Source organism: Salmo trutta, chromosome 8 (genome assembly GCF_901001165.1).
Source record: "Salmo trutta chromosome 8, fSalTru1.1, whole genome shotgun sequence".
Taxonomy (NCBI): domain Eukaryota; kingdom Metazoa; phylum Chordata; class Actinopteri; order Salmoniformes; family Salmonidae; genus Salmo; species Salmo trutta.
In genome coordinates, this window is record NC_042964.1 from 35,356,316 (window position 1) to 35,383,132 (window position 26,817).

Genomic DNA, 26,817 nt, shown 5'->3' on the forward strand with positions numbered 1-26,817 from the left:
AATGTGCAAGGCCGGGGCCCTCTCACCCATACAGAGTAGAGGCCTCTTGCCATCTTTGGATGACTCTGCACCACATGCTATGCCAACGATCAATGCCCACTGCCCAGAGAGCAGGAGGGTGAAAACTTGATAGGGATTCTGTGCCCTATCAAAAAAGAAAACAAACAATTTTCAGAAAGGTTGCAGTAAAGCGTATTTTGTGGGGTTTTGGTTGCATGGTTTTTATTCCTTTATTGATGTATTTATCTGCTTTCAGCCAGCCAGAAGATGGCTCCTCCTGGTGAGCTGAAGTCATGCAGAGGCTGAGGCTGTTTGGATGTTTGTGCCCGATCTTTCAGGTAAATAATATCATCCCTGAGCCCATGCAACCAACTCTCTCTATCTCTCTCTCTTCCTCGTTCTCTCCCCCGCTCTCTGCCCCCCTCCCGCTCTGTACAATTGGATCTGGGAAAAAAACAGAAACAAACAAAGAAAAGCAAATAAACAAATAGCTCCCCGCCAGACGTGATAGCTGGCAGCCTTAGCCCTGAGGTAGCAGACTCACTGTCGTCAGCCTTTTCAGAACCCTCTCACAACCCTCCCTCTGTCACTATTTCTCGCTCTCACTTTGGTCTTTGTGTCTCTGTCTCTCTGTCTCTGTCTCTGTCTCTGTCTCACTCTCTCTCTCTCTCTCTCTCTCTCTCTCTCTCTCTCTTTCATTTGTCATTAATCTTGTTTACTCCTCCTTTTCTCTTCTCTATCCCTATCCCTTCTCTATCCCTCTCCTCCTCTCTAATATATTAACTTGTTACTCTCCTCCATCGAGCAGAGTACAATCTCCAGCAGGTTGTAGGTTTAGGAGGCTAATTATCCTCATAGGGTTAGTGGGGGGACAGGGAAGGGGGCGAGAGGATTAAATAGAGGTCTAATTTGATTACCCTCTCTCATTCTGTTCAGGCCAAGGAGGGACTTGGCTGGGGACTGGGCTTTTGCATACTGTACACACACACATGCACGCACGTACGCACACTCATGCACGCACAGATGCATTCACACACGCGGTAAGTCAATTCTAATGAACATCCACACATTGTAATGTTATTTCATAGCTGTGCCGCACAGTAACAAGTTCATATATTTTCTTATGGTCAACAGCTGTCGAAGCATCACAACGTGTGCTTCTAGTGCCAAGGCATTTTATATTACGCTTTTGGTGCCATTGGTCTGCCAAACTATGTAGCAGTCACATAACTCTTCCTTCACTGCTCTGTAAAAGTATCCTGGTGCTAGGATACAGTAGAGCAGTGGTCACCAACCTGTGGTCCTGGAGACCTACAAGGTGTGCAGGTTTTGTTCCAACCCTGCACCAACACCTAATTCAACTAATCAAGGAAATCATTGGTGATTATCTCTGAACGACCAGCGTTTGTGAATGATGGTGTGCACTTAAGGTAGACCATGGTCCCAGAGTGTACATGACACTTGCAATGCTCTACTGACATGATTTATCAATGGTTAAGTATTTCACTATATGTATTTCTATGGGATTCTGCATGAATAAAGACAATTCAACACTCTGCCTTTCTACCCCAAAGCTGCAGATTGGAAAAGGCTCAGAAAAAGTAGTTTGTTTATAATGCAATAAAAGCAGAAGCATAAAAAAGACAGAAGGGATGAGTTTATGGAGCAATCTTTCTTTAATGGTTGAGAACACTCTTCACTAGGCCATACAGGCACATGACAAGAGGTTTGGCAGGAACAGTTTGGACTTTGTGTACATGACAGACTCAATCCTCATGACCAAGATGCTGTAGGTTCATCATAATTCCACCTAGAGCAGCACTTGGAGAGTGTTACAGCAGTCTGAAATGAATTGGTTTTGACTAATGCGTTCAACTCCCCCCACATAAAAAAATATTACAATTTACTACAGAAAGTACAGTACTTACTATAGAATGATGTAGTAAACGGTATTATACTGTAGAATAGTATACTACAAACTGTAGTATCCCTTAATGTGTAGTACTTAATATAAAAAGTTGTATTATACTGTAGAATACTATAGTAAATAATACAGTATACTACAGGTCGCAAAACCACTACAGTAGCACTTGGAGAGTGTTACAGCAGTCTGAAATGAATTGGTTTTGACTGATGCGTTCAACTCCCACATAAAAAATATTACAATTTACTACAGAAAGTACAGTACTTACTATAGAATGATGTAGTAAACTGTATTATACTGTAGAATAGTATACTACAAACTGTAGTATCCCTCAATGTGTAGTACTTAATATCAAAAGTTGTAGTATACTGTAGAATACTATAGTAAATAATACAGTATACTACAGGTCGCAAAAACACTACAGTATGCACTATAGTATATACTACAGTATTTGATTTGCACTTACCCTGCCCATTCCCCTCCCCCATATCCCAATTTGTGCCACCCATAAGTGAGAAACCTACATGCGAAATGTAGACCATATTTTGTGTTCCCTACAGGTTATAGAAAATAGCATAAGCTCTGAACGATCTGTTCAGAACTCAGTTGTACCTACCTACTGTACAGGTTATGGAAAATTTGCCCTTTCAGAATTTCTGAATGCCCCCACTGCTACAGTGCATTCGGAAAGTATTCAGACCCCCCCCCCCTTTTTCCACGCTTTTTCAAGATGAACGGAGCAAAGGCCAGAGATCCTTGGTGAAAATCTACTTCAGAGCGCTCAGGACCTCAGACTGGGGCAAAGGTTCACCTTCCAACAGGACAGCGACCCTAAGCACACAGCCAAGACAATGCAGGAGTGGCTTCGGATCAAGTCTCTGAATGTACTTGAGTGGTCCAACCAGAGCCTGGACTTGAACCCGATCGAACAACTCTGGAGAGACCTGAAAATATCTGTGCCGCGACACTCCTCATTCAACCTGACAGAGCTTGAGAGGATCTGCAGAGAAGAATGTGAGAAACTCCCCAAATACAGGTGTGCCAAGATTGTAGTTTCATACCCAAGAAGACTTGAGGCTTTAATCCTTGCCAAAGGTGCTTCAACAAAGTACTGAGTAATGTAACGGCCGTCGTCAAAATGAGACCAAGGTGCAGCGGAGGATGTGTTCATCTTGAAAGATTTTAATGGACCGAATGAACACTTACAAAATAAACCAAAAACGACCAGCAACAGTTCTGTCAGGTTACAAAACTAAACAGAAAACATTCACCCACATACCCCAAAGGAAAAACAGGCTGCCTATGTATGACTCTCAATCAGCAACAACGATCTACAGCTGTTCCTGATTGAGAGCCATACACGGCCGAAACAAAGTAATACACCAACATAGAAAAAGGAACATAGAACGCCCACCCTAGTCACACCCTGGCCTAACCAAAAATAGAGAACCAAAACCCTCTCTATGGCCAGGGCGTGACAAGTAAATGGTCTGAATACTATGTACGGAAATATGATATTTCCGTTTTACATTTTTTATACATTTGCAAAAATGTCTAAAAAGCTGTTTTTGCTTTGTTATTATGGGGTATTGTCTGTAGATTGATGTGGGGGAAAAAAACAATTTAACAATTTAATCCATTTTAGAATAAGGCTGTAATGTAACAAAATGTGGGAAAAGTTAAGGGGTCTGAATACTTTCCAAAGGCACTGTATGTCAAAGATAATAAAACATAAATGCTTTAGTAAATACTAAGGTAATGTCCACAAAAACACTACAGTAAATACTACAATGTACTACAGTCCGCAAAAACACTACAGTAATTACTATAGTACTATATATACTGTACTACAGTCCGCAAAAACACTACTGTCATCTCTGCAACACTACAGTAAATGTATACTATAGTATTTTTTTCATTTGGGCTGATTTGATGAGGGAATTTGTCAGGTTCGTTTTATATAATTTTTCATTATTTTTAGCCTTGGTTAAAAATACCATGATGGGGAAGGCAGAGGCTTATATTTTATGAGCAATGAAACATTTCGATTTTGCAAATGCCTGGAGGGGATATTAGAGTTGTGAAAGCTAGCTATGCCCCACAACAAAACTCACTCTGCTGTTTGGTAGAAGAAAGTGAGTCAAGATGGTTAATGTCAAGAAGACAGAAGCCTTTACATTGCGTGTTGGAGTGTGACATGATACATTGTTGTGAATTATGTCGTACCGCATTTCTGAATCACTTACTTGCACAATGCTATTTTTACACCCCACCATGGCAGAAGTATGGTTTGGTTAGGTTTTTCTATAGCAGTGCTCCCCTTCGCGAATTTAAACTGTATTTGCTCCAGATTCTGTGACTATCTTGGCACCCACACAAGGGCTGTGTCCCAAATGGCACCCTCTTCCCTATATACTACACTGCGTTTGACCACAGCGCTATGGGCCCTGGTCAACAGTATTCGGAGCTGTATAAAGAGGAGAGGCAGCACCTGCAAAGTGAGCGCTCCTTCCTTCTCAAGGAGGTTGAGTGGATGTATTTATAGACAGAGCAGCACAGCATGAAAGAACCCATCCTTTAGCCCCATCTGAGTGAAACATTGCAGGTTCCACACCACTCACTGCTGCGATGGATGGCTTTAGTGATGATGTGAGATACCTCACTGAGTACACCAGTCAGCATAGGTTTCATCCCATCATTGGGGTGATGGAAATAACATACAGCATATTACATTGCCACAGGGCTCTCTACCATGGCATATCACATCACATGTTTATGTCATTTTCAGGTTCTTAATACATTTTGAAAGAAGTGTGCATAGCAACATGATGTGCTGGAGACAGGTTGGCATTTTCCCTTAGTGATCTCCAACATCATGTAAACAAATGACGAATATTTGCTTCCAAAGATGTGTGTTTCTTCCTGTGGAGTATAGGCCTAGATGTTTCTGGCAGGCTCCGCTCAACATGACCATTCGCTGTCTCCTCACCCTTCTCCTCGCCTCTCTCTCTCCTCCCACTCCCACTCACAGACAGCTTGTTTCATTCCAGATCTATGCATAGTTTCATATAAGGCATCCATAGGCCAATTTAATAAGATCACAAGTGAGGAACATTGTTACTTAGTATAAAGCATGGCCAGGTTCGGTTGAATGGTATAATCATGCTCAAATGGTTTTGATTTCATACCCCATTAACAATGAGCACATTGCATTTTTTGCAGTGGAGCCTCTGCTCTGCAATCAAACAGTCACATTTATTAACCCACCACATGGCATGGCTATAGGAGCCAATTAAACATAATGTATTCATTGAAAGAGTGTAGATTATCTAAGCTATTGTATTTATATTAAGAGTCAGATGGAATTAAAATGTCCTCTTGAACGTGTTAACCTGCTGGTTACCTGTTACAAGTGTGTGTGGGTTGGGGTGGGGGGGAGCATGTTTATGTCTGTGTGTGTGTGTGTGTGTGTGTGTGTGTGTGTGTGTGTGTGTGTGTGTGTGTGTGTGTATGCATGCGTCACAGCTGCACTTGCCTCATACACAACTCTATAGGAAGTCTAAATATTGCAAATATTCATCCCATTCAACATCCTGTTTGACTATTCATCACACTTCCACCCAGAGCCATTCTGCTCCAACACAGGAGTTGATGAGAGCCTTATGAAAAAATAATATGTCATAAGAAATCGAGCCAGAATGGTTTATTTCAACAGCTTAGGAACTCTCAAAGTCAGCTGTTAGGCAAGGTTTCTTACGAGGAAATGGGAGTGTGTGAGGAAATTAGAGCGAAGTGAACCTCTGCTTTACTAACTGATTCCCCACAATAGTCCTTTTCTAAAATAAAGTTGCTGTAATGTTCTCTTCAAGGCCACAGAAGCTTTTAAAAGATCAGGTCCCTATCCCCAGACATATTGGATAACTTAATTGGGCAAACCAAAGTCCGAACTATAGACACTAGATTCCTCAACAAAACTATCAGACTTCTATTACAGCTCTAGAGATCAAGTGTTTTTACTCAGGTCCATTTACTCCTGATGTACACCACCTTTGATGATAACTACCAGGGTTAAAGCGTTTTGTCTGTGGCCCTCCAAATAGGATACTTAATCAGTTGTCTACAGAGCAACAGCTCGATAAAGACGCCGCATTGCATCGTATCAGACACAGCTTGCGTCCTAAATGGCACCCTAGTTCCTACACAGGGCACTACTTTTGACCAGCGCCCAGCACCGTATAGGGAGTAGGGTGCCATTTGGGATCCACACACATTCTCCACCCTACTTTGTTTCTCTTTGAGGTAGAGCCTAATGGATCTCTGCTGTGATCAATAACAGAATAACATTATCATCTCACGCGGTGCCAACTCCACGATGACAGGGAGTTTTATATTTGACCATCCATTTTGTATCCGAAATGGCCATGGCAGACACGCACGCCGTTATGCAGGCACGCACCTGTGGCTGGTAAAGCAGACATAACATTACGGATTACTTGAATGGTGTGTCTTGACTCTCCTAAAAGAGTGGTATTTAGCACTTTCAATCAACCTCTTATCATCTGACCTTCAACAAGCTAAAAAGCCTTCATTCCCAACTGAGACGATTGCAGTTGGCTCCTGTCCCAAATAAGAAAACCGTCACATCACAAAGGCCAATCATGGACCATCTCTCTTTGCATCTCTTTTTAAAGGCTTTGTGGAAATTGATCGATCTCACACACAGACACACAGACACACTCACAATAAGAGTTTCGTTTTAGTTCTGGCATGGTTAGCTTGTGATTTCTGGCTGGCACTGCGGTAATGAGCCTGATGATTAATCACGCAGCTCCACCATTAGAGATCCATCGATCGCAGCAAACCGTCCAAATCTCTGATGTATAAATTCCCAGGCCTCACATAGAGTTTAGACAGACAAAGGCTGAATTAGATGTGGATCTCGGTTAGACGGCCAGACAGCGTTGGGGAATATAAACTGGTACAGACTGAGAGGCGCATCAGGTCTGGCTCTTCTTGTCTGAGTGATGTTACCTTCATCCAGCTTGTATGATGTGCTGTGGAAATAATTGAAAGTCTGTCTGTCTGTGTGTCTGTGTGTCTGTGTGTCTGTGTGTGTGTGTGTGTGTGTGTGTGTGTGTGTGTGTGTGTGTGTCTGTCTGTCTGTCTGTCTGTCTGTCTGTCTGTCTGTCTGTCTGTCTGTCTGTCTGTCTGTCTGTCTGTCTGTCTGTCTGTCTGTCTGTCTGTCTGTCTGTCTAGGTAAAAGCAATTGATCCTCATTCCTTGTGCTTCCTCTTTGCAGTGCTTTTCAAACCTCTCCTCGGGGACCCCCAGCCGTTCCACGCATTTGATCTATTCCAGAGGTGGCATACCTGATTCAACTTGTCAACTAAGTTTCAAGCCATTCATTAGGCGAATCAGGTGAGCTAATTCAGGGATACAACAAAATTGTGAAGCGTATAGGGGTCCCGGGGAGAGGTTTGAGAACCACTAAAAGTATGTCTGTCCGTCATGTAAAGAGGGCTATAATAGAGCTGTTCCCTACGTCTTAGTACCTGTAGCATGTAGGGATTATCCATTGTAGTGAGGGTGGATAAAACTACATGCTGATAACTAGGAAAGGGCTGTGTTAATTTGATTTAATTAGAGAGGAACAATTACGCCGGGTCATGTCTCGATCTGGGCGGAGGGTAGAAAGGCCAGGCTCCTGGGGGTGGTTTTGATTTATTAGGATCCCCATTAGCCGACGCCAATGGGGACAGCTAGTCTTATTGGGGTCCGACACATAACAAAAAAGACATTACAGACAAAAGACTTTACAATTTACATACATAAATAAACATGAACATGTAGTGTGTGTGTGCATCTATCAGTTACACATACATGTCAGTACATACACAACAAGTAGGTCACATGGGGGAGAGGGAGACCCCAGGTGGCGTGTGTGGTGGGGTAAGTGTGCGTGTCAGTGCTGTGCAAACAGTTTCCAACACATGAATGTTTCTTATAAAAACAAGGAGTGACGCAGTCAGTCTTTCCTCAATTTCCTCAACTCTCTGCCAAGAGAGACTGGCATGCATAGAATTGATATTAGCCCTCTGACTACACTGAAGAGCAAGACGTGCTGCTCTGTTCTGGGCCAGCTGCAGATTAACTACTGTAGGTCTTTCTTTGCAGCACTTCACCATATGACTAGACAACAATCAAGAGAAGATACAACTAGAGCCTGCAGGACTTGCTTTGTGGAGTGTGGTGTCAAAAAAGCAGACCATCTCTTTATTACGGCTAGACCTCTCCCCATCTTTACAACCATTGAATCTATATGTTTTGACCATGAAAGTTTATAATCTAAGGTAACACCAAGTAATTTATTCTCCTCAACTTGTTCAACAGTCACACCATTCATTACCAGCTAAGAGCTGACAGGAAGCTAATCGGTCTGCTGTTAGAACCAATAAAGGCTGCTTTACCTCGATAGGCTAGCAGAATGACTTTGGCTTCCCTCCAGTCCTGTGGACAAAGACTTTCCTCTAGACTCAGATTAAAAATATGACAGATAGGAGTGGCTATAGAGTCAGCTACCATCCTCAGTAGCTTTCCATCTAAATTGTCAATGCCGGGAGGTTTGTCATGATCGATAACAATATTATTTCCACTTCTCCCACATGAACTTTACAAAATTCTATCTTACAATGCTTTTCTTTCATTATTAGTTTTTTTTTATGCATGAGTACGACGGCTCACTGTTTGTTGTTGGCATTTCCTGCCTAAATTTCTCCACTTTGCCAATGAAGTAATCATTCAAATAATAGGCAACCTCAAATGGTTATGTGATGAATAAGCCATCTAATTCGATGAAAGATAGAGTTGAATTTGTCTTTCTACTCATAATTTCATTTAAAGTTTTCAGAATTCTTTATATCATTGATCTTGGCATCATGATACAGTTTATTTTTTATTTTTGTTGAGTTAAGTCACATCATTTCTCTATTTGCAGTAAGCCAGCCAGTCAGATGTGCAACCAGACTTATTAGCCACTCCTTTTACACCATCTCTTTCAACCACACAGTTTTTCAATCCATGGAGCCTTAACAGTTCTAACAGTCAGTTTTTTAACAGGTGCATGTTTATCAATAATTGAAAGAAGCAATTTCATAAATTCATCAAGTGCAGCATCTGGGTGCTCCTTATTAATCTCTCTTGGGTAGGGGGCAGTATTTTGAAATCCGGATGAAAAGCGTGCCCGTAGTAAACTGCCTGCTACTCAGGCCCAGATGGTAGGATATGCATATTATTAGTAAATTTGGATAGAAAACACTCTGAAGTTTCTAAAACTTCAGAGTACTGTAGAAGATGAGTACTGTAAAAGAGTACTGTAAAAATGATGTCTGTGAGTATAACAGAACTCATATGGCAGGCAAAAACCTGAGAAAAAATCCAACCAGAAAGTGTGGAAATCTGAGGTTTGTAGTTTTTCATGTCATTCCCTATCCAATATACAGTGTCTGTGGGGTAATTTTGCACTTCCTAAGGCTTCCACTAGATGTCAACAGTCTTTAGAATGTTGTTTCATGCTTCTACTGTAAATGGGGGGAGAATAAGAGCGCTTGGAATCAGATGACTGAGAAAATGACATGAGCTCAATCGTGCGCTGCCGTGAGAGTTAGGTGTGTTCCTTTTCATTTCTGAAGACAAAGGAATCGTCCGGTTGGAATATCATGGAAGATCTATGATAAAAACATCCTAAAGATTGATTCTATACATCGTTTGACATGTTTCTACAAACTGTAATATAACTTTTTTGACTTTTCGTCTGAACTTACTGCGCGAGCACAGTGCATTTGGATTACTCGACTGAATGCGCAAACAAAATAGAGGTATTTGGACATAAAGATGAACTTTATCGAACAAAACAAACATTTATTGTGGAACTGGGATATCTGGGAGTGCATTCCGATGAAGATCATCAAAGGTAAGTGAATATTTATAATGTTATTTGTGACTTCTGTTGACTCCAAAATGGCGGGTATCTGTATGGCTTGTTTTGATGTCTGAGCGCTGTACTCAGATTATTGCAAAGTTTGCTTTCGCGGGAAAGCTTTTTTGAAATCTGACACAGCGGTTGCATTAAGGAGAAGTGTATCTATAATTATTTGAATAACAGTTGTATATTTTATCAACGTTTATGATGAGTATTTCTGTAAATTGATGTGGTCATTCACCGGAAGTTTTGGGAGGCAAAACATTTCTGAACATTTCACGTCAATGTAAAATGGCCTTTTTGGCTATAAATATGAACTTTATCGAGCAAAACATACATGTATTGTGTAACATGAAGTCCTATGAGTGCCATCTGATGAAGATCATCGAAAGTTAGTGATTAATTTTAGCTGTATTTCTGGTTTTTGTGACGCCTCTCCTTGCTTGGAAAATGGCTGTGTGGTTTTTCTTGTCTTGGCGTTCTGTTCCCTAGCTTCCCCTGGTTCTGACCGCTCCTGGATTACAGACTTCTGCCTGCCTTTGACCTGTCTTTTGCCTGCCCCTGTTTGGGCCAATTGACATCTGTGACTCTAGCTGTCTGCATCTTATCCTGAGTTCTGATACTATCAAGCATTTTTTTATTTAACCCGTATTTTATCAGGTAAGTTGACTGAGAACACATTTTCATGAACAGCAACAAGCTGGGGAATAGTTACAGGGAGAGGGGATGAATGAGCCAATTGTAAACTGGGAATGATTAGGTGGCCATGATGGCCAGATTGGGAATTTAGCTTGGACACCAGGGTTAACACCCCTACTCTTACAACAAGTACCATGGGATCTTTAGTGTTCACAGAGAGTCAGGACACCCATTTAATGTCCCATCCGAAAGACAACCCCCTACAGAGGGCAGTTCCCAAAAGGTGCCTCCTACTGGTCCTCCAACACCACTTCCAGCAGCATCTGGTCTCCCATCCAGGGACCGACCAGGATCAACCCTGCTTAGCTTCAGTATAAAGCCAGCAGTCAGATGCAGGGTGGTATGTATTTCACACATATTATTTAGATACTCACTGTTAGCACTTGGTGGCCTATAGCAACACCCTAAAAGAAAAGGCTTTAGATGTGCCAGGTGAACCTGCAACCACAACACTTCAATAGCAATTGACAAAAGATATTCTCTAAGCATTACAGGGATATGGCTCTGAATACAGCAACACCTCCCCCATAAGCATTCCTGTCTCTTCTATATAGATGTTGTATCCTTGCATTGTGGCAGGTAGCCTAGTGGTTAAGAGCATTGGGCCAGTAACCAAAAGGATTCTGGTTTGAATCCCCAAGCCAACTAGGTGAAAAATCTGTCAATGTGTCCTTGAGCTAAGGCACGTAACCCTAATTGCTCTGGATAAGAGTGTCTGCTAAATGACAAAAATGTCAAACGTAAAAATGTATTGCTACTGCTATATTATCTAAGTGAGTCTCAGAAATGGATACTAATAGGAAAGGAAAGGGCTGAAAATATTCCATATTAATATATGTAGCTTTAGAAATAAGGTTCATTACTAACATCAGATATAATTCATATATACATGTATATATGAATGTTATCTGATGTTAGCAAGTTATTGATTTCATGAACCTTATTTCTAAAGATACATATATTAATATGGGCTATTTTAAGCCCTTTCATGGGTAGCTTATCAGAGATAGACATAATATGGAAAAGAGCAAACAAAGCAAGAGAAAAGAATATACATTCAGCTGTCCATTAATCGGTTGGATTGTGTAAGTGTGTGTGTGTGTACTGCTGCCAAAGACTCTATTCAAGTGATTACATAACCTGTAAAAGGTAAGGAACACATAGCACACTGCAATCTTTGCACCCATGTGATTTATAGACAATGTTTTGACCCTCGGGACTTGAAGACCTTTAATACAGTACCAATATGCTGAATTTACACACAAAATAGCTTCAGCATCAGCTAGCTAATTCCACAGTGCTTTTGGTAGTCTACTCCCACCTGTTGCTCCATTTCTATGTTCTCTGGTTGTGTTTCCTGACTGTCCTCGGTTTAGCTAGGACAGCATCATTCATGAGAGGATCAGAACCCAACTACTCATTGGAATGTGTGTGTCAGTGTGTCTGAGGTTAAACCATACCCTCTTGTTTCTGACCAGAACGACCTGAACCTCTCACTACAGTAATAGTAGTGCAGAGGAGGGTGAGCACATGATGACCGATCTGCTCTCCACAGATGTGTGTGCGAGTGTATGCACATGCGTGTGTGTGTGTGTACCCACACAGTGATTAGTGTAGGAAACAAACCCAGACGACAGGCCCTGTAGCAGCACAGCCACAGTTTAACTCCCCCACACTACCTAACCTCTGACAGCTCTCTCTCTCTCACTCTCTCGATCTCTTTCTCTCATTCTCTCTATCGCTCGATCTCCATAATATTTAAACACAATAGACTAGATGCAGTAGCAGTTCAAGTAATCAGCCTCCGCAAAAATGTTTTGTTCACCGTCATACTGTATCTTTCAGCCAAGGTTGAGCGGCTGTACTCATACCTTTAAACAAACAAACCACAGACCACTATAAGAAGGATATGTTGAATCATTTGAATATTGCCAGTGTGGATGTTTTTGGGGTTTAGAATCTTAAACTTCCCCGTACAATTATGGGTTTGACTGCTGGTGCGTGGAGCCACTATGGCTCTATGAGGTCATATGTGCCTCAGCCATAGGCAGCATATACAAATGGACAAAGCCATCGATGACGTCACATCATTCATTCCTATGTAGTCTCATTGGCGCATTTGAAGATCAGGAAGTCGGTTTTAGCTTACTAAAATGGTGTCTTAATTGGGGTGGGGGGGATTCTCAAGACATAACATGCACAGTTTGAGTTACTCCAGGAAGACATTGCAAGCTGCGACCAGGGGAGAACGACTGCCCCCTCTCATTGAGTATCTCAAGTTGAAGGTCGACCAGGATACCGCAGGCTGCCAGTGGCAACTAAATTATGGCAACTAAACTTCCTCTGCGTGTGATTTAAAAATAATCAGGACATACATCTGGTGTAATAGAAGCAATTATTGGTTCCATGATTGTCTTCAATTTCTTTATTTTTCACACAAATATTGACCAGGAACATTGCCATTTTCCTATGGACTATATTGCGTAATCCTGCTTTCTGGATACAACAACCTGCAGTACCGCGGTCGGCCTTGAACTGCAGAGCTTCTGTGTGAAGGTTTCAGTTGTTCTCCCCTGGCCCCAACAGACAGACAGGCTCATTATTGTGGTTTGAATGAGAGAAGCAGACTTCATAGGAATGGCAATAGTCAGAGAGAAGCTTCAAAATGTGACATTTATTCACAGATAAACAACACAGCATTGGACAATGTGAGGAAGGAACGGGGCTTTTTGTTAGTGCTGTGGTACTCACACCTTTTTCTGTGGGTACTAAAACCTCTAATAAAAAAAAGAATCCTGTTTTTATTTCTACAGTATCTTTACTTCAAGCACCGTGTGGGTGTCTGCCAGGGAAATCTGCAGCTCTCAGAGAAGAGAAGCAAAGTGGTTGTATGGTTGGTTGCATCATCGTCGCCATCTCTCCAAGTATTAGGTCAGTAATAAACACAAGCTCTCTCTCTGTTACAGCCTGATTGCGTGATAATTGTATTTGCTGGTGCTTAATTGGGTTGAAATATGCCTTGTTCCCATGGTTTCTATTTGGGTTATTGCCGTGTCATTAGGGCATGATTGTTCACGTTACTAACGCGAGAGAGATCCAGATAGGGGCTGTGGAGTTCTGTGTTTGGAGAACGATGCTATTATTTGAATGTGTGACACACACACTACACACACAAACACACACACACACAGGCGCGCACATGCACGCACATACACTTATCCCGACTTACTCTATACATGCATGTATCTCCCATGTTTTTTGAGGGGATAGAACAAGAAATATATTGTAATGTTTTCCCTTCCCTCTGACCCAGAAAACTAGACGGCACTGAAACTTTCCCTTCTAATCTCAGTGACAGGTCCCCTCCATAGTGTCGGTGGGAAACAGCCTCAGCTTGGGGACTGTTACTGTACGTCTTCTTTGTATAGAGGGAACCAGTGTTTGCATTGAGTATATCTCGTACAGTAGCTATTAGCTATTCGTCTTACCACCATGATCCTTCAGCTAGCTGTGTGGCACCATACCAGCTTGCTGCTTTCACATGCCACAGCATCATTAACATGTATCGACACACACACACACACACACACACACACACACACACACACACACACACACACACACACACACACACACACACGTACATACATAAACACACATACGCACACTAGCATGTATCGACACAAGGCTTAAGGCATGATATTAAATAATTGAGAGTGCAGTAAGACAGAACCTGACTGCTACAATGCTCAGGTGATTCTTGAACTGGGACTGGCTAGCAGAGCAGGTAAACGTTACTGCATAGGGTGACACACACACACACACACACACACACACACACACACACACACACACACACACACACACACACACACACACACACACACACACACTCTCTCTCTCTGCAACGGTTCAATCTGAGCTACTGTTCTAGCTCCCAGTGCTGCAGTGTTCCCACAGGAGACTCTCGCTCTCTTTCCAACACAGAAAAACAAAAACTACAGGACACAAAAGAAGCTGGGCCACTTTCCAGTATATTCTCACAAACAGCATTAGTCTGCCCTCCCATATCCCTGTGTGTATTAGAACTTCAGGCTAATAGTTATATCAAAACAAACAATGCTTCACAGGGCTAATTCTATGAAGCAATCAGAGAGATAAAGTACTCTGACTGTTCAGCTTTGAGTTTTGAAAGGGAGAAAAACAAATCCAGGCTTTCCGTCTGACCCCGTCTTCTCACAACTTCTCACAATACGCACAGCCTGGAGAAAATATGTTACATGTCAAATTAGAAGCGTTATCAGTCACATTGCTGAAGCACAAAGGTCGAGATCAGGTCAGGAGCAGAGCAGTAAAGATGCTGTGTTCAGATACACAGCACAGTGAACGAGGTCAGTGGCTAATATATATGTTGTGTTCAGATACACAGCACAGTGAAAGAGGTCAGTGGCTAATATATATGTTGTGTTCAGATACACAGCACAGTGAACGAGGTCAGTGGCTAATATATTTATTTGCGCCAAGGGACAGAACTGGCAGAGAACAGAGGGCCTTGGAGTGTGTAGAGAGAGAGAGCCTTATCATGCCTGGCTGTCTGCTGTTTCTCTTCTTTTTCTCCCTTTCTTTCTGACTCGCTGTCTCTTTCTCTTTCTCTACAAACTGTCCCCTGGGGTCACGTCTCACTCCCACGCCCGGCCCCATGCCCACATGCCCACACACACGCTCTCTTTTCTGGCACCCTCAAACCTGTGGCGGTTCCCGTGGAGCAGCAGCAGAGCAGTGGGAGAGCTTTGAAGATGGTTCAGAAATGCTAATATCACCTCTGCTGCTAGAGACAGATAAACATCCTCGATCTGAGGTGAAGAGTTCAAAAGGCTCTGCCGCCCTCTGTTCCTCTGTTCTTCTCTCTTCACCCTGTCCCTCTCACCCTCTCGCTCCTTCTCTCTCTCGCTCCTCTCTCTTGCTGTCTCTCTCTCACACAAACAAACTCAATCCTTGTGTCACGAATCCCACCGAAGGTGGCTCCCCTGCCTGTTCGGGCGGCGCTCCGCGGGCGTCGTCGCCGGCCTACTAGCCACCGCTGATCCCTTTTCCCTTTTCTGGTTGTTTGTTCTTATTGGTTGCACCTGTTCCCTGATTTGTTTCTTGATTTGTGTTTATTTAAGCCTGTTTAGCCCGCCCAGGTTTGTGCGGGATTATTTCGCTGTTTGTATTTTGGATGTGCTGGCTGACGTCTTATTTTTCTCTCCGGACCGTTTTGCCCTGTGTTTTGGGTTGGTCATTATTATTACGCGCCCTTCTGTTTTGGCGTGACCGTTTTGTGCCGGAGAAAATAAAGACGATATACTTACCCTCTGCTCTCTGCGCCTGACTCCAACCACCACTCCTAGCATCCTCGACACCTTGTCATATGAAGAGCATTGGACATAAACATTACACAAGTTGGAAATCACAAATTCAACAATGAGTCATTTGGAAGGAATCAGTGGCTAACTGCAAGCGTTGCAAAGCAATCACTAGCCTGCTATTCAGTGGAGAGGGTGTGTGGTCCAAGTCTGAGTTTAAGGATATATTTTCCAAGATTAAAAGGATAAACATTCACATGCAACCCCATGGTCCAGAAAAGGTTGAATACATTGGCCATACTGTCAATCCAGCATGACTTCTGCGACTTTAAAAACAACTGGAAACTCGGAACTGGGAAATCTCAGACTTCAGTGAATTCAAGACAACAGGGAACTAAAAAAAACAAGGACGGAGAAAATTTGTTTGAAGCGTCATCCAACTCGGAATTCCAAGTTGGGAACTCGGGCCTCTTTCTAGAGCTTCAACCTTGTTTTTTGCCGAGTTTCCAGTTGTCTTGAAAGCACAATAAATCCATAGAATGCCAGACATTGATGACAAAGTTTGATGACAAAATTTGCCCACAAGAAGGACCGCTGGGCCACCTTCCTGTTCAAATGAGCACAACAAGGTGAGTCCAAAAATGTCTTGTATGCTGCTGCATAGATTATGTAATATGCCAGGGAGATATGTATACTGTATCTAAGAAAGTAATACCAAAGATTTGTATAACTAAACCAATAAAAGACCACAGCCTGTCATTTCAAATGGGAACAAATGAGCCACAGTGGACAGAACAAGCAAGGAGGTGGGCAGAGCCAAGTACGAGCTAGCGAGATCCTATTGGCGCTTTCTAGCTACATTTGCGTATTTCCGTTGGGGAACGACTACTCTGTGAAGTGCGCGTGTGCAATAACTCAAAACCTAGTCCACTCTGTTCGTAACAGATTTTAGTTTCGGGAACAGAAAACTGTGTTGAAATCAAATGTTTCATCGATGAGTAAATTATCAGAATGTTGGCCAAAATCCATCTCATTCCATCGTCTCCCACTGCTGGCCATTGGGCTTCCTCTATCTACCATATGTGGTAGTGAGTGGAAATGCCAACCGGATGCTTCATATTTATATTGTCTCTTCTGTGGTAATAATAAGTGTACGTTATGTCATAAGCTGTTAGTAGCCCATGCCCCTCACTCTAATAATGTGGTCCCTTTCCCCCTCTTAACTTAGCCTACTGTTCTGACTTGGTGGTGCACATGTAGCCTATAACCTGTTTTAGAGAAACGTCATCATCGAATATTGTAAGGTCTTTAATTGTTTGCTTTAATTGTTTGCTTATATGCTCCCTTTATTTATCCTACAGTTCTGACTTGGTGTACAGGGAGTATAATGTAGAATGGCCTATGTTCTGAATTCTGTCGCTGTACATTTCAAAGTGCTGAACAAATAGTTATATTTACTACATACATCTTAGCTTGCTAATTAATGTCTTCATCAAAATTACAGATTTTCTCTTGTCCACTCATCGTTCCCTTATGCCATAGTTTGTCAGTAGAAACCACATTTGTTTAAACAAGTCAGCCATACCAGCTATGTTTTTTAAAAAGTCAGTAAATGAGACTGAATTAACTGTTTCGCTGCAGAAAAAGGCTCCTCTGACAGCCAGGTGTAGCGGTGGTAAGGATTCACTCCATGGTGCTGAAAAGAAAGCTCTGCTGTTGGGACAGCTTTATGTAGGCCCTAACAGTTTGTGGGCACCGTTTAACACTGTTATAGTGCAATTAATGTATTGTTTAGTGTTGTGTTGTGTAGTGTAATGGTTTTGCTGGCATGATTCGCCCAATTTCTTTTTGCGTTTGCCCCACCAAGATGCTAAAATCACCTCTCCCCATTTCTCAATCACTTACTCTTTTTCTCCTTTCTCTATCGTTATCTCTCTCTCTCGCTCTCTCTTTTGCTTTCTCTTTCCTCCTTTCTCTCTCTCTTTCCTCATATCGCTCTCTCTCTCTCTCTCTCTCTGTGTGGCGCATCTATTACCCAGGCTAGGGTGGGCTAAATGACACTCTTTCTCTCTCTCTCTCTCTTTCTCCCTCTCTCTCCCCTTGAGGGTCTCTTGGATTAATGTTTGACACAAGTGTTTGGCTGCCATCCCTCTGGAGAACCATTGTGCTGTTGCTTTTGTTTCTTTGATGTACTGAAGCCATATGTTTAACTGTCGCGTAAACATCAGGACGATTAAGACACCTTTGGTTGACTGTTGTCAAATGACATTAATCCTCTGATCTCTCTCTCTCTCTCTCTCTCTCTCTCTCTCTCTCTCTCTCTCTCTCTCTCTCCCACACACTCTCTCTTTGTACCCTCATAATCCTTTTCAATGCAATGGATGGGGAACACTCTGGCTCTGTAGATATCACCATGAGACATCTATAACTGGCGAGCAAAGATACAAATCACGTAAAAGGAATTGAATTTGAGTCCTACGTGGAAAACGATGACATCAAACACACAGATTAAAGGGTACATTTTTATTAAAGTAGGAAAAGCATTAGCTGATGTGTTCCTGTAGTATGCGGTGATATTCAGTGACACGCTATCTATCGTCCCCTCTTTTTAATTGCTAGGTTGCGTCCCAAATGCCACCCTATTCCCTATACAGTGCATTACTTTTGACCAGAGCCCTACGGACGCAGCCCCAGTCTGTCCTCAAGAGACAGGCATCCTGCAAGAACATCCATTTACCCCCTGCCCTCCCAACTAATTGTGTTTTCTAATCACTGCACATTCTCATATTCTCGTTATTGCCTGATTAAATATGGTCCGCAGGGCTTCCTAAATGGACAGAAATATTTAACTGAAAATACCCCTGACTTGCTCTGGAAGAGAAAACAAATAAAAAGCATTTTCTGATCATAGAGGGGACCTTTGTAAGAGCTAGCAGGTCCTGCTGCAGACAGGTGTAATTAAAAGGAATGTGGCTGCGGTGACAGGCAGGTAGAGCCGTAATGTCCCCTCAGTACTTGGCAGAACAACAGGTTGGCAGGAAACTGTACACCTGCTGGAGCCGTAATGGAGTGTTGACGACAGCGGCCACCCAGTGAAAGAAAACTCCACTTAAAATGCATGGGGAGGGATAGACACTACTGAGTGAACACAAAGTTTTGTTTGCAATAAGTGTGGTGCAGTGCTTCGTGGTAGGCCGAGCGTCTCTGACTGTGTGTACAGAAGGTTTGGGCTGGGAACAGGGGATAAGGACGTTGCTGATTTAATTTATGTGAACAGACAAGTACTGTAGGCAGCCTCCTCCAGACTGCTATTTATATATGGAGGGAAGGGCATATTCTCTCTCTCTCTCGCTCTCTCTCTCTCTCTCTCTCTCTCTCTCTCTCTCTCTCTCTCTCTCTCTCTCTCTCTCTCTCTCTCTGTCCCTCTCTTTGTCTTTCATAGACATAGTCATTTGTCCTGTCACCCTGCAGTTCTATTCTGGGTCTGGATCTCATTTTCATTCAACAGAAACACAAAACCAAACAACAACACGTGAATGCAGTGACCTTGTGTCCAAGGAGAGAATACACAGGCTGGTCTTCTGCTGCAGTATGTATGTGTTTGTGCGTTAGTCACTTCAGAGATCCAGCTCTGCTTTGGCGTGGGAGGTGTATGTGTTTGTACATGTGTGTGTTTGTCTTCACTGACCTTTCTGTCCAGTCAGGGACCTGAGAAAGAGATGCAGCCTGCATCAAACCAACAACTGGACCTCTCTCTCTCTCTCTCTCTCTCTCTCCCACTCTCCATTTACTATTGTTGAATTCCTAGCACTATGCGTCTCACGCAGGCCTTTTGAGTCAAGCTCTTCTCGAATGCCTGAGTTTCTCTACGAGGCTACGGAGGCTTCATTTCCCTAACTACAGTCTTTAACAATGCTGCTGGCACTCCGCTGCTTAGTATTCCTCTGTCCATTATATACAAATATCACTGCAAGGAGCCTCTCTGCAAACAGGAAATAGCTTTCAATCTGAATTGCCCTCGTGACAGAAAAATCCTCCTTGATTGAATAATTTGAGCTTTCCCTTTTCACTTGAGAAATCTTTCCTGTTGTGTAGTTACAATTCCTGGAGGAAATTGAAAATAAAGGAAGTGTGGATAATGCGGAAGCATTAGGATCCTGCCGTTTCTATAGTTACCATGACACCCTAGTAGCAGCCTGCTGTAAATTTGACCATACAGTAGTTAGTTATTTTTAGGTGGTTATAATTGTTGTTTTTTAATCCGTTCTTTTGTTTTTGATAACACTGAGTTTTTCTTGCGTATATCTGCCGTTTTTGAAGCACAGATTTGCAGATTGACTGACAGGTTAACACCTTTTCGCTTGGCTAACTAGCTTTTGTTTGAAAAATGCGTCTGGATACAGTACCATCTTTTTTGTTTCACCTCGCCAGATCCTCTGAGAACATAATTTCAGGACTGGCCTGAAAGCGTGAGAGGAATGGGAGACAGCAGTGCTGAGGCAGAGAGCTCGTAGCGAGGAGGACTGGCTACTATTCTGAACTGTGTGTGATGAGCTTTCTGGCGCCCAGAGCTGCTGAGACATCAGCAGTGTTACACAGGGAGGAAGAGGAGAAGTCCTGTAGCTATAAGTGCCTGGCTGGTCCCCCGACTTTCCCTCTACAAGATCACCAGCAGACTCCATCACCATCATCTAGCATCCTCTGTCCAGCTCCCTTCGCTCAAGTCATGAACTGACCCCATCTTCAGAGGATGCTGCTTTTAAATACTGTACATGGCCTCTATTGGTTGACCTGTCATGATATATTGCTTCTTTGGTTTTTTGCTTGAGATTCTACAATAAGATTAGATGAAAATGTAATAAATTATTATTATTATTATTAGGCTATACCTAAGCTGTATATATCTATCTAAGTAAATGGCTCTTAGCTGTACTATTTGTCAAGGCTTTGACTGCACTACAATTACACACCAGCTGTGGTGTGTGTGTGTGTGTGTGTGTGTGTGTGTGTGTGTGTGTGTGTGTGTGTGTGTGTGTGTGTGTGTGTGTGTGTGTGTGTGTGTGTGTGTGTGTGTGTGTGTGTGTGTGTGTGCGTGGTATTGCTAAGTCTGCTTAATCAATTGATTGGGTTGTTTTGCTCGTCTAAAGCACTCTAATTAGGTGTCTAAACTGGTAGAATGAATATTTTTAATATCCAGTCTTATTTGTCAGTGTGTGTCCGCGCGCCTCACAGCGTCTGAATGCGGGTGTGTGCATCATCATCTCCATTCTCATGCTAACAAGTGATTTGCTATCTGTGTGCAGGCCAGAATATCAAACAGGGGGGGCATTGTTTGTTTTTGTAGAGACTTATCGTTGACGTGGATGGACTCACACCGTTGTATTCTAGCCAATATTACTGACCTATCCTGTACTGTAAATGATTTGCACGTATGTTTGTGAGCAAACACCTTGTATTTGTTGACCCCCGGGGCCCAGAGACTGCGATCAATTCAGGAATAGACCCTTAGCCCATACTCCCTAGGCAGCTGTGGAGATCTTATGTAGATCTAAAGGAATTTAATATACGTAAATAGCAGGGTAAATATATTTAGTACTGCCATATTGTTTTTCCATACAGGTATCTGACCGATTGGGAATTTAGACTCCTTTATATGCAGACACCCATTTCTGCTTCTATTCTCCTCTACCTGAAGATATTCCATTTACACCAGGTGACTTGTTCAAATCAAGGTATATTTGCAAATCAAGGTCAAACCATGCAATGTGGTATGCGAGCTTTGGATTTTACTTGGATTCAGTACATGGAATGCAATACGTTTCAGATCAATGGTTGTCTTAGTTTTGTGTAGATTTCTCTGTTTTTTGGAACTCAAAGTGAAAAACTAATTCTTGGGCCAAAAAACTCAGTCAGACTCGTCAAGATACAACCATCCATCCATTCATCTTATATTGTATCGATCCATTAGTTTCAACACAGATATGCATCGCGGACACAGACTGCTTAATGAGTGTCTTATTGCTCTACTGTAACATCCCAATGTTCTGTAGCTATAGCTCTAACTACACAAGCCGGTAATCCTTCCTTATCGGCCATGACATTTAAACAGGCATGAACAGCTATCTCCCAGACCCAGACCCAGCTTAGGAAACAGGACTTAGTTTCTACAACGATAACGCTGATTGTAGATTTGCCTTAAAGCTTCAGCCCTTTAGAAGGTCTCAGTTATTCAGCCAGAAGAAAGCCTTTAAAGGTGAAATCTCAGATCGGGGAATGTGTTCAATCCCAGATTGTAGCTTTAATGGGCCCATAGATGTTATCAGGCTGCTTCTCATCACAACATTCACTTGGCAGTTCTATGATTGGGTGTGTGTAGAGTTAGAGTTACATTTATTAAAGTGTCACTGCACAATGATAAATAATAGACAATACAAAATACAGATTTAAAAAACACACTAAAATAGACTTTTGAGACACTAAAAACAATCATAGTCATGCATGGTAGAGTATTTCCTTTGTGACATTACCTATGCATTATTGGTATCAGTTATTACGTCATCGATACACATGTATGGAAAAACAAAGAACAAAGTACAGTAGATAAAAGGACACTTAAAAAATAGAAATAAGTGTATCTGTGCAACAGAGAGTGACCCTGACTACAGTATACTTGTAGGGAGATGTGGGCTCCATGAATCACCTCAGGACTCCAACAGGTAAAGGTAACAGTCACAGGACAACACATGGATAATAATAAAACAAACTCAATCTACTGTAGGGTAATCTAAGTACTTGACTGTTATTACATTGAGCAACAGTTAAGAAGACACCAACAGGTTAGCCTAAATGAAGCAGGGAGACCGCTATAGAAAACTCAGTAGGAACCTGAGTATAAAGTTGTACAAACCTCAGTCTAGCCTATGTACTCAGAAACTGTCTAGAGGTCTTAATGATGATTTACTATGAAAAAGCAATCAGGGTTGGAGTTATAGATTGGAAGTGCCAAAATGTGTTGCGTGGATGGATTTCTTTCCCATCTTAAGGCCCGCCACACAAGGGATATTCTGTATATTAGAGGCTATGGTTAATGGTTGTTGACTTGCTGTTTATATTTCAGACCTGTTTTATTCCTGTCTGAAACTGCCTCCATTAAACAGCCTAATACTCCGCTCTCCATAATTGCTTCAGTGAGGTTGTTAAAAGATACAGGGGGTTGTATACCATTTGAAATAAACCCGTGATTATATGTCCGCTATAACAGGTGCCAGAGCAGTTCTCAGGTAGTTGGAACAAAAAGTTGTGGGTTAGATTCCTGCATAGGCCACATCTGGATATTGAATGTACTATTTGTAAGATATAAGCTTAGATATGCGTCTCATAAATTCCCATATTATGACCACTGGGAGTAAAACACCAACCCCACCTTATAGCTGTGCCTAGGGACAATGGTGTTATGATCCATGATATGATGACGTACACTAAGAATGACGGTGTTGGCTTAAGGTGAGTAGGGGTGGTTGTAAACTAAAGGATGTGTCTGTGGTCGTTTGCCGTCTGTCAGATCTACAGCCAATCACAGGAATCCAAGCAGGGCGGAAATGGAATGTTGGCCTGAGGAGAAGGGAGAGTACCAAACACCACACAACACCCCCGTGAGACTTACCACTGGTAGGAAGAGGTTATGACAAAAGTAGACCATCGTCATTACTGGTTACCCCATGGTGAAATGACTGGTTTTACTTATAAGTGCTCCTTGTCAAAAATGCATTTAGGTAGTACGTAATGTGAATTTGACTTGGTCTTTATAAAATACACTGGTTGCAGGTTGCAGTCTATGTCGACCCCTCCAACATTTGCAAACAGAGTAGTTCAGGTTTTGACCCCACTACTGAAGCCTCTGGCAACAAGCTTGATGTATTTATAGTTTTGCCTCGGTGAGGGGGAGAGGGAGGAAAGAGAGGGATAGATAAATAGATTGGCGAGGAGATGCGATAACAAAGAAGCTTTGTGTGTGTAGGTACATTGCCAGGTCGCAATTGTAAATGAGAACTTGTTCTCAACTTGCCTACCTGGTTAAATAAAGGTGAAATAAAATTAAAAATTAAAAAATCGCGGATCTCTGAAATGTCCTTCCATTGCAAAAAGGCTTTCTGGGGCAGAGATTCTGTCTGTGTTATGTTGTAGGGATTTCAGTAGAAAATGAAATTGGTCTGTGAGTGAATTTGTGAGTTGGAGGTGACCTCCATTCAGTTGAGTGCGGCTCGGTTCAGCTCAGGCCTTCTCTTCAAGGGGAATGGAGAATTCCGTTAGTCAACTCAAAGATCTCGGTCATACAGGTTCAAAAATACACATGTTCTGTTCAGTAGCAGCTGCCTTTGTGAACATGTTCATTTCTCTCTTGCTCTTCCCTTTCCTCTTATTCACTATGCACACACAAGTCAAGTTTCACGTGTTTTAATGTCACATGCACAAGTACAATGACATGTCAAAACCCAACCATGCAATAATCAATAACAATGTAACACCAGAAAAAACGCACAAGAAATAAGAAGAAATATGAAGAACACAATAAGTAAGTAAGCATACTATATACAGAGTCAGTTCCAATATCATATATACAATGTGCAGAAATACTGGAGAGATAGAGGCAGATATGTATAGAGGTAAGGTTACTAGGCAACAGGATATAGAGTAGCAGCAGCTTGTATGTGAGTGGGTGTGAGTACGTGTGTGTGAGTAATCAGATGATTGGGTGTGTGTGTGTGTGTGTGTGTGTGTGTGTGTGTGTGTGTGTGTGTGTGTGTGTGTGTGTGTGTGTGTGTGTGTGTGTGTGTGTGTGTGTGTGTGTGTGTGTGTGTGTGTGTATGGCCCTGTGAGTGTGCATAGAGACTGCAAAAATACAAATTAAAGGTCAATAAAGATAGCAGGTTAACTCAGTCTGTATAGCTATTTTGTTAGATATTGCTTGTGGTAGAAGCTTTTAAAGAGCCTGTTGGTGTCAGACTTTGTGCACCGGTAACACTTGTCGTGCGAAAGCAGAGAGAATAGTCTATGGCTTGGCTGTTTGGGGTCTTTAAAATTGTCAGGGTCTTCCTTCCACACCGCCTGATATAGATGTCCTGGATGGCAGGTATCTCTGCCCAAGTGATGTACTGGTCTGTCTGCCCTACCTTCTGCAGCGCCATGCAATCGAAGGCAGTGCTATTGCCATACCAGGCAGTGATACAGCCAGTCAAGATGTTTTCAATGGTACAGCTGTAGAACATTTTGAGGAATTGAGGGCCCATGCAAAACTTTTTCAACCTCCTGAGGGGGAAGAGGCACTGTCGCACATTCTTCACGACTGCACACGTGTGTTTGGACCATTTGAAGTCTTTAGTGATTTGGACACAGCTCCCGGCCTGCTCCACTGCAGCTCCGTCGACGTGGATGGGGATGTGCTTGCCCCCCTGTTTCCTGTATTCCACGATCAGCTCCTTGGTCTTACTGATGTTGAGGGAGAGGTTGTTATTCTGGTACCACACTGCCAGGTCACAGACCTCCTCCCTGTAGGCTGACTCATAGCCGCCGGTGATCAGGCCTACCACTGTCGTGGTGTAAGCAAACTTGATGATGGTGTTGGAGTCGTGCATGGCCAAGCAGTCGTGGGTGAACAGGGAGTACAGGGGCGGACCAAGCACACACCCATGTGTTGAGGGTCAGTGTGGCGGAGGTGATGTTGCCTTTACGTACATTTAGGTTGGAGTCATTAAAACTCGTTTTTCAACCACTCCACAAATTTCTTGTTAACAAACTATAGTTTTGACAAGTCGGTTAGGACATCTACTTTGTGCATGACACAAGTAATTTTTCCAACAATTGTTTACAGACAGATTATTTCACTTATAATTCACTGTATCACAATTCCAGTGGGTCAGAAGTTTACATACACTAAGTTGACTGTGCCTTTAAACAGCTTGGAAAATTCCAGAAAATGATGTCATGGCTTTACAAGCTTCTGATAGGCTAATTGACATCATTTGAGTCAATTGGAGGTGTACCTGTGGATGTATTTCAAGGCCTACCTTCAAACTCAGTGCCTCTTTGCTTGACATCATGGGAAAATCAAAAGAAATCAGCCAAGACCTCAGAAAAAAATTGTAGACCTCCTCAAGTCTGGTTCATCCTTGGGAGCAATTTCCAAACGCCTGAAGGTACCACGCTCATCTGTACAAACAATAGTATGCCAGTTTAAACACCATGGGACCACGGAGCCGTCATACCACTCAGGAACGAGATGCGTTCTGTCTCCTAGAGATGAACGTACTTTGGTGCGAAAAGTGCAAATCAATCCCAGAACAACAGCAATGGACATTGTGAAGATGCTGGAGGAAACAGGTATAGAATTATCTATATCCACAGTAAAATGAGTCCTATATCGACATAACCTGAAAGTCCGCTCAGCAAGGAAGAAGCCACTGCTCCAAAACCGCCATAAAAAAGCCAGACTACGGTTTGCAACTGCACATGGGGACAAAGATTGTACTTTTTGGAGAAATGTCCTCTGGTCTGATGAAACAAAAATAAAACTGTTTGCCCATAATGCAAGCCGAAGAACACCATCCCAATCGTGAAGCACGGGGGTGGCAACATCATTGTTGTCGGGGTGCTTTGCTGCAGGAGGGACTGGTGCACTTCACAAAATAGATGGCATCATGAGGGGGGGGAAATTATGTGGATATATTGAAGAAACATCTCAAGACATCAGTCAGGAAGTTAAAGCTTGGTTGCAAATGGGTCTTCCAAATGGACAATGACCCCAAGCATACTTCCAAAGTTGTGGCAAAATGGCTTAAGTACAACAAAGTCAAGGTATTGGAAGCTTGTGGAAG